This window comes from Scyliorhinus torazame, chromosome 4, assembly GCF_047496885.1.
Source record: "Scyliorhinus torazame isolate Kashiwa2021f chromosome 4, sScyTor2.1, whole genome shotgun sequence".
Taxonomy (NCBI): Eukaryota; Metazoa; Chordata; class Chondrichthyes; order Carcharhiniformes; family Scyliorhinidae; genus Scyliorhinus; species Scyliorhinus torazame.
Window position 1 is genome coordinate 13,707,225 of NC_092710.1, and position 13,139 is coordinate 13,720,363.

Sequence of the window (13,139 nt, forward strand, 5' to 3'; positions counted from 1 at the left end):
AGCGATACCAGACTGTGAACACCTCCTGTAGATACCAGACTGTGAACACCTCCTTTAGATACCAGACTGTGAACACCTTTTATAGATACCAGACTGTGAACACCTATAGATACCAGACTGTGAACACCTCCTTTAGATACCAAACTGTGAACACCTCCTATAGATACCAGACTGTGAACACCTTCGAAAGATACTAGACCGTGAACACCTCCTAGATAGCAGACTGTGAACACCTCCTATAGATGTCAGACTGTGAACATCTCCTATGGTTACCAGACTGTGAACACCTCCTATAGGTACCAGACTTTGAACACCTCATACAGATACCAGACTGTGAACACCTTCTATAGATACCAGACTGTGAACACCTATAGATAGCAGACTGTGAACACCTATAGATACCACTGTGAACACCTCCACAGATACCAGACTGTGAACACCTCATATAGATACCAGACTGTGAACACCTTTTATAGATACAAGACTGTGAGCGCCTCTAGATAGCAGTCAGTGAACACCTATAGATACCACAGTGAACACCTTTTATAGATACCAGACTGTGAACACCTTCTATATATACCAGACTGTGAACACCTCCTTTAGATACCAAACTGTGAACACCTCCTATAGATACCAGACTGTGAACACCTTCGAAAGATACCAGACCGTGAACACCTCCTACAGATAGCAGACTGTGAACACCTCCTATAGATGTCAGACTGTGAACATCTCCTATGGTTACCAGACTGTGAACACCTCCTATAGGTACCACACTTTGAACACCTCATACAGATACCAGACTGTGAACACCTTCTATAGATACCAGACTGTGAACACCTATAGATAGCAGACTGTGGACACCTATAGATACCACTGTGAACACCTCCACATATACCAGACTGTGAACACCTCATATAGATACCATACTGTGAACACCTTTTATAGATACAAGACTGTGAATGCCTCGAGATAGCAGTGAACACCTATAGATACCACAGTGAACACCTTCTATAGATACCAGACTGTGAACACCTATATATACCAGACTGTGAACACCTTCTTTAGATACCAAACTGTGAACACCTCCTATAGATACCAGACTGTGAACACCTCCTTTAGATACCAAACTGTGAACACCTCCTATAGATACCAGACTGTGAACACCTCCTTTAAATACCAGACTGTGAACACCTCCTATAGATACCAGACTGTGAACCCCTCATACAGATACCAGACTGTGAACACCTATAGATAACAGACTGTGAACACCTCCTGTAGATACCAGACTGTGCACACCTATAGATACCAGACTGTGAACACCTCCTATAGATACCAGACTGTGAACACCTTCTAGATACCAGACTGTGAATGCCTACAGATAGCAGACCGTGAACACCTATAGATACCACACTGTGAACACCTCCTATAGATACCAGACTGTGAATGCCTTATATATACACCAGACTGTGAACACCTCCTCTAGATACCAGACTGTGAACACCTTCTATAGATAATAGACCGTGAACACCTCCTAGAGATACCAGACTATGAACATCTCCTTTAGACACCAGTGTGAACATCTCCTATAGATACCAGACCGTGAACACCTCCTCTAGATAGCAGACTGTGAACATCTCCTGTAGAGACCAGACTATGATCACCTTCTATAGATACCAGACCGTGAACACCTCCTATAGATACCAGACTGTGAACACCTCCTATAGATACCAGACTGTGAACACCTCATATAGATACCAGACTGTGAACACCTTCTATAGATAGCAGACTGTGAACGCCTATAGATAGCAGACTGTGAACACCTCCTTTAGATACCAGACTGTGAACACCTTTTATAGATACCAGACTGTGAACACCTTTTATAGATACCAGACTGTGAACACCTATAGATACCAGACTGTGAACACCACCTATAGTTACCAGACTGTGAACACCTCCTATAGATACCAGACTGTGAACACCTCCTATAGATGTCAGGCTGTGAACACCTCCTATAGATACCAGACTGTGAACACCTATAGATAGCAGACTGTGAACACCTATAGATACCACTGTGAACACCTCCACAGATACCAGACTGTAAACACCTCATATAGATACCAGACTGTGAACACCTTTTATAGATACAAGACTGTGAACGCCTCTAGATCGCAGGCAGTGAACACCTATAGATACCACAGTGAACACCTTCTATAGATACCAGACTGTGAGCACCTTCTATATATACCAGACTGTGAACACCTATAGATACCAGACTGTGAACACCTCCTTTAGATACCAAACTGTGAACACCTCCTATAGATACCAGACTGTGAACACCTTCGAAAGATACTAGACCGTGAACACCTCCTAGATAGCAGACTGTGAACACCTCCTATAGATGTCAGACTGTGAACATCTCCTATGGTTACCAGACTGTGAACACCTCCTATAGGTACCAGACTTTGAACACCTCATACAGATACCAGACTGTGAACACCTTCTATAGATACCAGACTGTGAACACCTATAGATAACAGACTGTGAACACCTATAGATACCACTGTGAACACCTCCACAGATACCAGACTGTGAACACCTCATATAGATACCAGACTGTGAACACCTTTTATAGATACAAGACTGTGAGCGCCTCTAGATAGCAGTCAGTGAACACCTATAGATACCACAGTGAACACCTTTTATAGATACCAGACTGTGAACACCTTCTATATATACCAGACTGTGAACACCTCCTTTAGATACCAAACTGTGAACACCTCCTATAGATACCAGACTGTGAACACCTTCGAAAGATACCAGACCGTGAACACCTCCTACAGATAGCAGACTGTGAACACCTCCTATAGATGTCAGACTGTGAACATCTCCTATGGTTACCAGACTGTGAACACCTCCTATAGGTACCACACTTTGAACACCTCATACAGATACCAGACTGTGAACACCTTCTATAGATACCAGACTGTGAACACCTATAGATAGCAGACTGTGGACACCTATAGATACCACTGTGAACACCTCCACATATACCAGACTGTGAACACCTCATATAGATACCATACTGTGAACACCTTTTATAGATACAAGACTGTGAATGCCTCGAGATAGCAGACAGTGAACACCTATAGATACCACAGTGAACACCTTCTGTAGATACCAGACTGTGAACACCTATATATACCAGACTGTGAACACCTTCTTTAGATACCAAACTGTGAACACCTCCTATAGATACCAGACTGTGAACACCTCCTTTAGATACCAAACTGTGAACACCTCCTATAGATACCAGACTGTGAACACCTCCTTTAAATACCAGACTGTGAACACCTCCTATAGATACCAGACTGTGAACCCCTCATACAGATACCAGACTGTGAACACCTATAGATAACAGACTGTGAACACCTCCTGTAGATACCAGACTGTGCACACCTATAGATACCAGACTGTGAACACCTCCTATAGATACCAGACTGTGAACACCTTCTAGATACCAGACTGTGAATGCCTACAGATAGCAGACCGTAAACACCTATAGATACCACACTGTGAACACCTCCTATAGATACCAGACTGTGAATGCCTTATATATACACCAGACTGTGAACACCTCCTCTAGATACCAGACTGTGAACACCTTCTATAGATAATAGACCGTGAACACCTCCTAGAGATACCAGACTATGAACATCTCCTATAGACACCAGTGTGAACATCTCCTATAGATACCAGACCGTGAACACCTCCTCTAGATAGCAGACTGTGAACATCTCCTGTAGAGACCAGACTATGATCACCTTCTATAGATACCAGACCGTGAACACCTCCTATAGATACCAGACTGTGAACACCTCCTATAGATACCAGACTGTGAACACCTCATATAGATACCAGACTGTGAACACCTTCTATAGATAGCAGACTGTGAACGCCTATAGATAGCAGACTGTGAACACCTCCTTTAGATACCAGACTGTGAACACCTTTTATAGATACCAGACTGTGAACACCTATAGATACCAGACTGTGAACACCACCTATAGTTACCAGACTGTGAACACCTCCTATAGATACCAGACTGTGAACACCTCCTATAGATGTCAGGCTGTGAACACCTCCTATAGATACCAGACTGTGAACACCTATAGATAGCAGACTGTGAACACCTATAGATACCACTGTGAACACCTCCACAGATACCAGACTGTAAACACCTCATATAGATACCAGACTGTGAACACCTTTTATAGATACAAGACTGTGAACGCCTCTAGATCGCAGGCAGTGAACACCTATAGATACCACAGTGAACACCTTCTATAGATACCAGACTGTGAGCACCTTCTATATATACCAGACTGTGAACACCTATAGATACCAGACTGTGAACACCTCCTTTAGATACCAAACTGTGAATACCTCCTATAGATACCAGACTGTGAACACCTTCGAAAGATACTAGACCGTGAACACCTCCTAGATAGCAGACTGTGAACACCTCCTATAGATGTCAGACTGTGAACATCTCCTATGGTTACCAGACTGTGAACACCTCCTATAGGTACCAGACTTTGAACACCTCATACAGATACCAGACTGTGAACACCTTCTATAGATACCAGACTGTGAACACCTATAGATAGCAGACTGTGAACACCTATAGATACCACTGTGAACACCTCCACAGATACCAGACTGTGAACACCTCATATAGATACCAGACTGTGAACACCTTTTATAGATACAAGACTGTGAGCGCCTCTAGATAGCAGTCAGTGAACACCTATAGATACCACAGTGAACACCTTTTATAGATACCAGACTGTGAACACCTTCTATATATACCAGACTGTGAACACCTCCTTTAGATACCAAACTGTGAACACCTCCTATAGATACCAGACTGTGAACACCTTCGAAAGATACCAGACCGTGAACACCTCCTACAGATAGCAGACTGTGAACACCTCCTATAGATGTCAGACTGTGAACATCTCCTATGGTTACCAGACTGTGAACACCTCCTATAGGTACCACACTTTGAACACCTCATACAGATACCAGACTGTGAACACCTTCTATAGATACCAGACTGTGAACACCTATAGATAGCAGACTGTGGACACCTATAGATACCACTGTGAACACCTCCACATATACCAGACTGTGAACACCTCATATAGATACCATACTGTGAACACCTTTTATAGATACAAGACTGTGAATGCCTCGCGATAGCAGACAGTGAACACCTATAGATACCACAGTGAACACCTTCTATAGATACCAGACTGTGAACACCTATATATACCAGACTGTGAACACCTTCTTTAGATACCAAACTGTGAACACCTCCTATAGATACCAGACTGTGAACACCTCCTTTAGATACCAAACTGTGAACACCTCCTATAGATACCAGACTGTGAACACCTCCTTTAAATACCAGACTGTGAACACCTCCTATAGATACCAGACTGTGAACCCCTCATACAGATACCAGACTGTGAACACCTATAGATAACAGACTATGAACACCTCCTGTAGATACCAGACTGTGCACACCTATAGATACCAGACTGTGAACACCTCCTATAGATACCAGACTGTGAACACCTTCTAGATACCAGACTGTGAATGCCTACAGATAGCAGACTGTGAACACCTATAGATACCACACTGTGAACACCTCCTATAGATACCAGACTGTGAATACCTTCTATATACACCAGACTGTGAACACCTGCTCTAGATACCACACTGTGAATACCTCCTATAGATACCAGACTGTGAACACCTAGAGATACCAGACTGTGAACATCTCCTATAGATACCAGACTGTGAACACCTGCTCTAGATACCACACTGTGAATACCTCCTATAGATACCAGACTGTGAACACCTATAGATACCAGACTGTGAACATCTCCTATAGATACCAGACTGTGAACATCTTATATAAATAGACCGTGAACACCTCCTATGGTTACGACTGTGAACACATCCTAGAGATACCAGACTATGAACATCTTCTGTAGGTACCAGTGTGAACATCTCCTATAGATACCAGACCGCGAACACCTTCTATCGATACCAGACCGTGAACACCTATAGATAGCAGACTGTTAACACCTCCTAGATACCAGACTGTGAACACCTCCTCGAGATAGCAGACTGTGAACGTCTCCTGTAGAGACCAGACTATGATCACCTCCTATAGATACCAGACTGTGAACACCTATAGATACCAGACTGTGAACACCTCCGATAGATACCAGACCGTGAACACCTCCTATAGATACCAGACTGTGAACACATCCTATGGACACCAGAATGTGAACACCTATAGATACCAGACTGTGAACACCTCCGATAGATACCTGACTGTGAACACCTCCGATAGATACCAGACTGTGAACACCTCATATAGATACCAGACTGTGAACACCTTCTATAGATAGCAGACTGTGGATGCCTATAGATAGCAGACTGTGAACACCTATAGATACCAGACTGTGAACACCACCTATAGATACCAGACTGTGAACACCTCCTATTGATACTAGACCGTGAACACCTCCTACAGATAGCAGACTGTGAACACCTCATACAGATACCAGACTGTGAACACCTAGCGATACCAGACTGTGAACACCTCCTGTAGATACCAGACTGTGAACGCCTCCTTTAGATACCAGACTGTGAACACCTTTTATAGATACCAGACTGTGAACACCTATAGATACCAGACTGTGAACACCTCCTTTAGATACCAAACTGTGAACACCTCCTATAGATACCAGACTGTGAACACCTTCGAAAGATACTAGACCGTGAACACCTCCTAGATAGCAGACTGTGAACACCTCCTCTAGATGTCAGACTGTGAACATCTCCTATGGTTACCAGACTGTGAACACCTCCTATAGGTACCAGACTTTGAACACCTCATACAGATACCAGACTGTGAACACCTTCTATAGATACCAGACTGTGAACACCTATAGATAGCAGACTGTGAACACCTATAGATACCACTGTGAACACCTCCACAGATACCAGACTGTGAACACCTCATATAGATACCAGACTGTGAACACCTTTTATAGATACAAGACTGTGAGCGCCTCTAGATAGCAGTCAGTGAACACCTATAGATACCACAGTGAACACCTTTTATAGATACCAGACTGTGAACACCTTCTATATATACCAGACTGTGAACACCTCCTTTAGATACCAAACTGTGAACACCTCCTATAGATACCAGACTGTGAACCCCTTCGAAAGATACCAGACCGTGAACACCTCCTACAGATAGCAGACTGTGAACACCTCCTATAGATGTCAGACTGTGAACATCTCCTATGGTTACCAGACTGTGAACACCTCCTATAGGTACCACACTTTGAACACCTCATACAGATACCAGACTGTGAACACCTTCTATAGATACCAGACTGTGAACACCTATAGATAGCAGACTGTGGACACCTATAGATACCACTGTGAACACCTCCACATATACCAGACTGTGAACACCTCATATAGATACCATACTGTGAACACCTTTTATAGATACAAGACTGTGAATGCCTCGAGATAGCAGACAGTGAACACCTATAGATACCACAGTGAACACCTTCTATAGATACCAGACTGTGAACACCTATATATACCAGACTGTGAACACCTTCTTTAGATACCAAACTGTGAACACCTCCTATAGATACCAGACTGTGAACACCTCCTTTAGATACCAAACTGTGAACACCTCCTATAGATACCAGACTGTGAACACCTCCTTTAAATACCAGACTGTGAACACCTCCTATAGATACCAGACTGTGAACCCCTCATACAGATACCAGACTGTGAACACCTATAGATAACAGACTGTGAACACCTCCTGTAGATACCAGACTGTGCACACCTATAGATACCAGACTGTGAACACCTCCTATAGATACCAGACTGTGAACACCTTCTAGATACCAGACTGTGAATGCCTACAGATAGCAGACCGTGAACACCTATAGATACCACACTGTGAACACCTCCTATAGATACCAGACTGTGAATGCCTTATATATACACCAGACTGTGAACACCTCCTCTAGATACCAGACTGTGAACACCTTCTATAGATAATAGACCGTGAACACCTCCTAGAGATACCAGACTATGAACATCTCCTATAGACACCAGTGTGAACATCTCCTATAGATACCAGACCGTGAACACCTCCTCTAGATAGCAGACTGTGAACATCTCCTGTAGAGACCAGACTATGATCACCTTCTATAGATACCAGACCGTGAACACCTCCTATAGATACCAGACTGTGAACACCTCCTATAGATACCAGACTGTGAACACCTCATATAGATACCAGACTGTGAACACCTTCTATAGATAGCAGACTGTGAACGCCTATAGATAGCAGACTGTGAACACCTCCTTTAGATACCAGACTGTGAACACCTTTTATAGATACCAGACTGTGAACACCTTTTATAGATACCAGACTGTGAACACCTATAGATACCAGACTGTGAACACCACCTATAGTTACCAGACTGTGAACACCTCCTATAGATACCAGACTGTGAACACCTCCTATAGATGTCAGGCTGTGAACACCTCCTATAGATACCAGACTGTGAACACCTATAGATAGCAGACTGTGAACACCTATAGATACCACTGTGAACACCTCCACAGATACCAGACTGTAAACACCTCATATAGATACCAGACTGTGAACACCTTTTATAGATACAAGACTGTGAACGCCTCTAGATCGCAGGCAGTGAACACCTATAGATACCACAGTGAACACCTTCTATAGATACCAGACTGTGAGCACCTTCTATATATACCAGACTGTGAACACCTATAGATACCAGACTGTGAACACCTCCTTTAGATACCAAACTGTGAACACCTCCTATAGATACCAGACTGTGAACACCTTCGAAAGATACTAGACCGTGAACACCTCCTAGATAGCAGACTGTGAACACCTCCTATAGATGTCAGACTGTGAACATCTCCTATGGTTACCAGACTGTGAACACCTCCTATAGGTACCAGACTTTGAACACCTCATACAGATACCAGACTGTGAACACCTTCTATAGATACCAGACTGTGAACACCTATAGATAGCAGACTGTGAACACCTATAGATACCACTGTGAACACCTCCACAGATACCAGACTGTGAACACCTCATATAGATACCAGACTGTGAACACCTTTTATAGATACAAGACTGTGAGCGCCTCTAGATAGCAGTCAGTGAACACCTATAGATACCACAGTGAACACCTTTTATAGATACCAGACTGTGAACACCTTCTATATATACCAGACTGTGAACACCTCCTTTAGATACCAAACTGTGAACACCTCCTATAGATACCAGACTGTGAACACCTTCGAAAGATACCAGACCGTGAACACCTCCTACAGATAGCAGACTGTGAACACCTCCTATAGATGTCAGACTGTGAACATCTCCTATGGTTACCAGACTGTGAACACCTCCTATAGGTACCACACTTTGAACACCTCATACAGATACCAGACTGTGAACACCTTCTATAGATACCAGACTGTGAACACCTATAGATAGCAGACTGTGGACACCTATAGATACCACTGTGAACACCTCCACATATACCAGACTGTGAACACCTCATATAGATACCATACTGTGAACACCTTTTATAGATACAAGACTGTGAATGCCTCGAGATAGCAGACAGTGAACACCTATAGATACCACAGTGAACACCTTCTATAGATACCAGACTGTGAACACCTATATATACCAGACTGTGAACACCTTCTTTAGATACCAAACTGTGAACACCTCCTATAGATACCAGACTGTGAACACCTCCTTTAAATACCAGACTGTGAACACCTATAGATAACAGACTATGAACACCTCCTGTAGATACCAGACTGTGCACACCTATAGATACCAGACTGTGAACACCTCCTATAGATACCGGACTGTGAACACCTTCTATAGATACCAGACTGTGAATGCCTACAGATAGCAGACTGTGAACACCTATAGATACCACACTGTGAACACCTCCTATAGATACCAGACTGTGAATACCTTCTATATACACCAGACTGTGAACACCTGCTCTAGATACCACACTGTGAATACCTCCTATAGATACCAGACTGTGAACACCTAGAGATACCAGACTGTGAACATCTCCTATAGATACCAGACTGTGAACACCTGCTCTAGATACCACACTGTGAATACCTCCTATAGATACCAGACTGTGAACACCTATAGATACCAGACTGTGAACATCTCCTATAGATACCAGACTGTGAACATCTTATATAAATAGACCGTGAACACCTCCTATGGTTACGACTGTGAACACATCCTAGAGATACCAGACTATGAACATCTTCTGTAGGTACCAGTGTGAACATCTCCTATAGATACCAGACCGCGAACACCTTCTATCGATACCAGACCGTGAACACCTATAGATAGCAGACTGTTAACACCTCCTAGATACCAGACTGTGAACACCTCCTCGAGATAGCAGACTGTGAACATCTCCTGTAGAGACCAGACTATGATCACCTCCTATAGATACCAGACTGTGAACACCTATAGATACCAGACTGTGAACACCTCCGATAGATACCAGACCGTGAACACCTCCTATAGATACCAGACTGTGAACACATCCTATGGACACCAGAATGTGAACACCTATAGATACCAGACTGTGAACACCTCCGATAGATACCTGACTGTGAACACCTCCGATAGATACCAGACTGTGAACACCTCATATAGATACCAGACTGTGAACACCTTCTATAGATAGCAGACTGTGGATGCCTATAGATAGCAGACTGTGAACACCTATAGATACCAGACTGTGAACACCACCTATAGATACCAGACTGTGAACACCTCCTATTGATACTAGACCGTGAACACCTCCTACAGATAGCAGACTGTGAACACCTCATACAGATACCAGACTGTGAACACCTAGCGATACCAGACTGTGAACACCTCCTGTAGATACCAGACTGTGAACACCTCCTTTAGATACCAGACTGTGAACACCTTTTATAGATACCAGACTGTGAACACCTATAGATACCAGACTGTGAACACCTCCTTTAGATACCAAACTGTGAACACCTCCTATAGATACCAGACTGTGAACACCTTCGAAAGATACTAGACCGTGAACACCTCCTAGATAGCAGACTGTGAACACCTCCTATAGATGTCAGACTGTGAACATCTCCTATGGTTACCAGACTGTGAACACCTCCTATAGGTACCAGACTTTGAACACCTCATACAGATACCAGACTGTGAACACCTTCTATAGATACCAGACTGTGAACACCTATAGATAGCAGACTGTGAACACCTATAGATACCACTGTGAACACCTCCACAGATACCAGACTGTGAACACCTCATATAGATACCAGACTGTGAACACCTTTTATAGATACAAGACTGTGAGCGCCTCTAGATAGCAGTCAGTGAACACCTATAGATACCACAGTGAACACCTTTTATAGATACCAGACTGTGAACACCTTCTATATATACCAGACTGTGAACACCTCCTTTAGATACCAAACTGTGAACACCTCCTATAGATACCAGACTGTGAACACCTTCGAAAGATACCAGACCGTGAACACCTCCTACAGATAGCAGACTGTGAACACCTCCTATAGATGTCAGACTGTGAACATCTCCTATGGTTACCAGACTGTGAACACCTCCTATAGGTACCACACTTTGAACACCTCATACAGATACCAGACTGTGAACACCTTCTATAGATACCAGACTGTGAACACCTATAGATAGCAGACTGTGGACACCTATAGATACCACTGTGAACACCTCCACATATACCAGACTGTGAACACCTCATATAGATACCATACTGTGAACACCTTTTATAGATACAAGACTGTGAATGCCTCGAGATAGCAGACAGTGAACACCTATAGATACCACAGTGAACACCTTCTATAGATACCAGACTGTGAACACCTATATATACCAGACTGTGAACACCTTCTTTAGATACCAAACTGTGAACACCTCCTATAGATACCAGACTGTGAACACCTCCTTTAGATACCAAACTGTGAACACCTCCTATAGATACCAGACTGTGAACACCTCCTTTAAATTCCAGACTGTGAACACCTCCTATAGATACCAGACTGTGAACCCCTCATACAGATACCAGACTGTGAACACCTATAGATAACAGACTGTGAACACCTCCTGTAGATACCAGACTGTGCACACCTATAGATACCAGACTGTGAACACCTCCTATAGATACCAGACTGTGAACACCTTCTAGATACCAGACTGTGAATGCCTACAGATAGCAGACCGTGAACACCTATAGATACCACACTGTGAACACCTCCTATAGATACCAGACTGTGAATGCCTTATATATACACCAGACTGTGAACACCTCCTCTAGATACCAGACTGTGAACACCTTCTATAGATAATAGACCGTGAACACCTCCTAGAGATACCAGACTATGAACATCTCCTATAGACACCAGTGTGAACATCTCCTATAGATACCAGACCGTGAACACCTCCTCTAGATAGCAGACTGTGAACATCTCCTGTAGAGACCAGACTATGATCACCTTCTATAGATACCAGACCGTGAACACCTCCTATAGATACCAGACTGTGAACACCTCCTATAGATACCAGACTGTGAACACCTATAGATACCAGACTGTGAACACCTCCTTTAGATACCAAACTGTGAACACCTCCTATAGATACCAGACTGTGAACACCTTCGAAAGATACTAGACCGTGAACACCTCCTAGATAGCAGACTGTGAACACCTCCTATAGATGTCAGACTGTGAACATCTCCTATGGTTACCAGACTGTGAACACCTCCTATAGGTACCAGACTTTGAACACCTCATACAGATACCAGACTGTGAACACCTTCTATAGATACCAGACTGTGAACACCTATAGATAGCAGACTGTGAACACCTATAGATACCACTGTGAACACCTC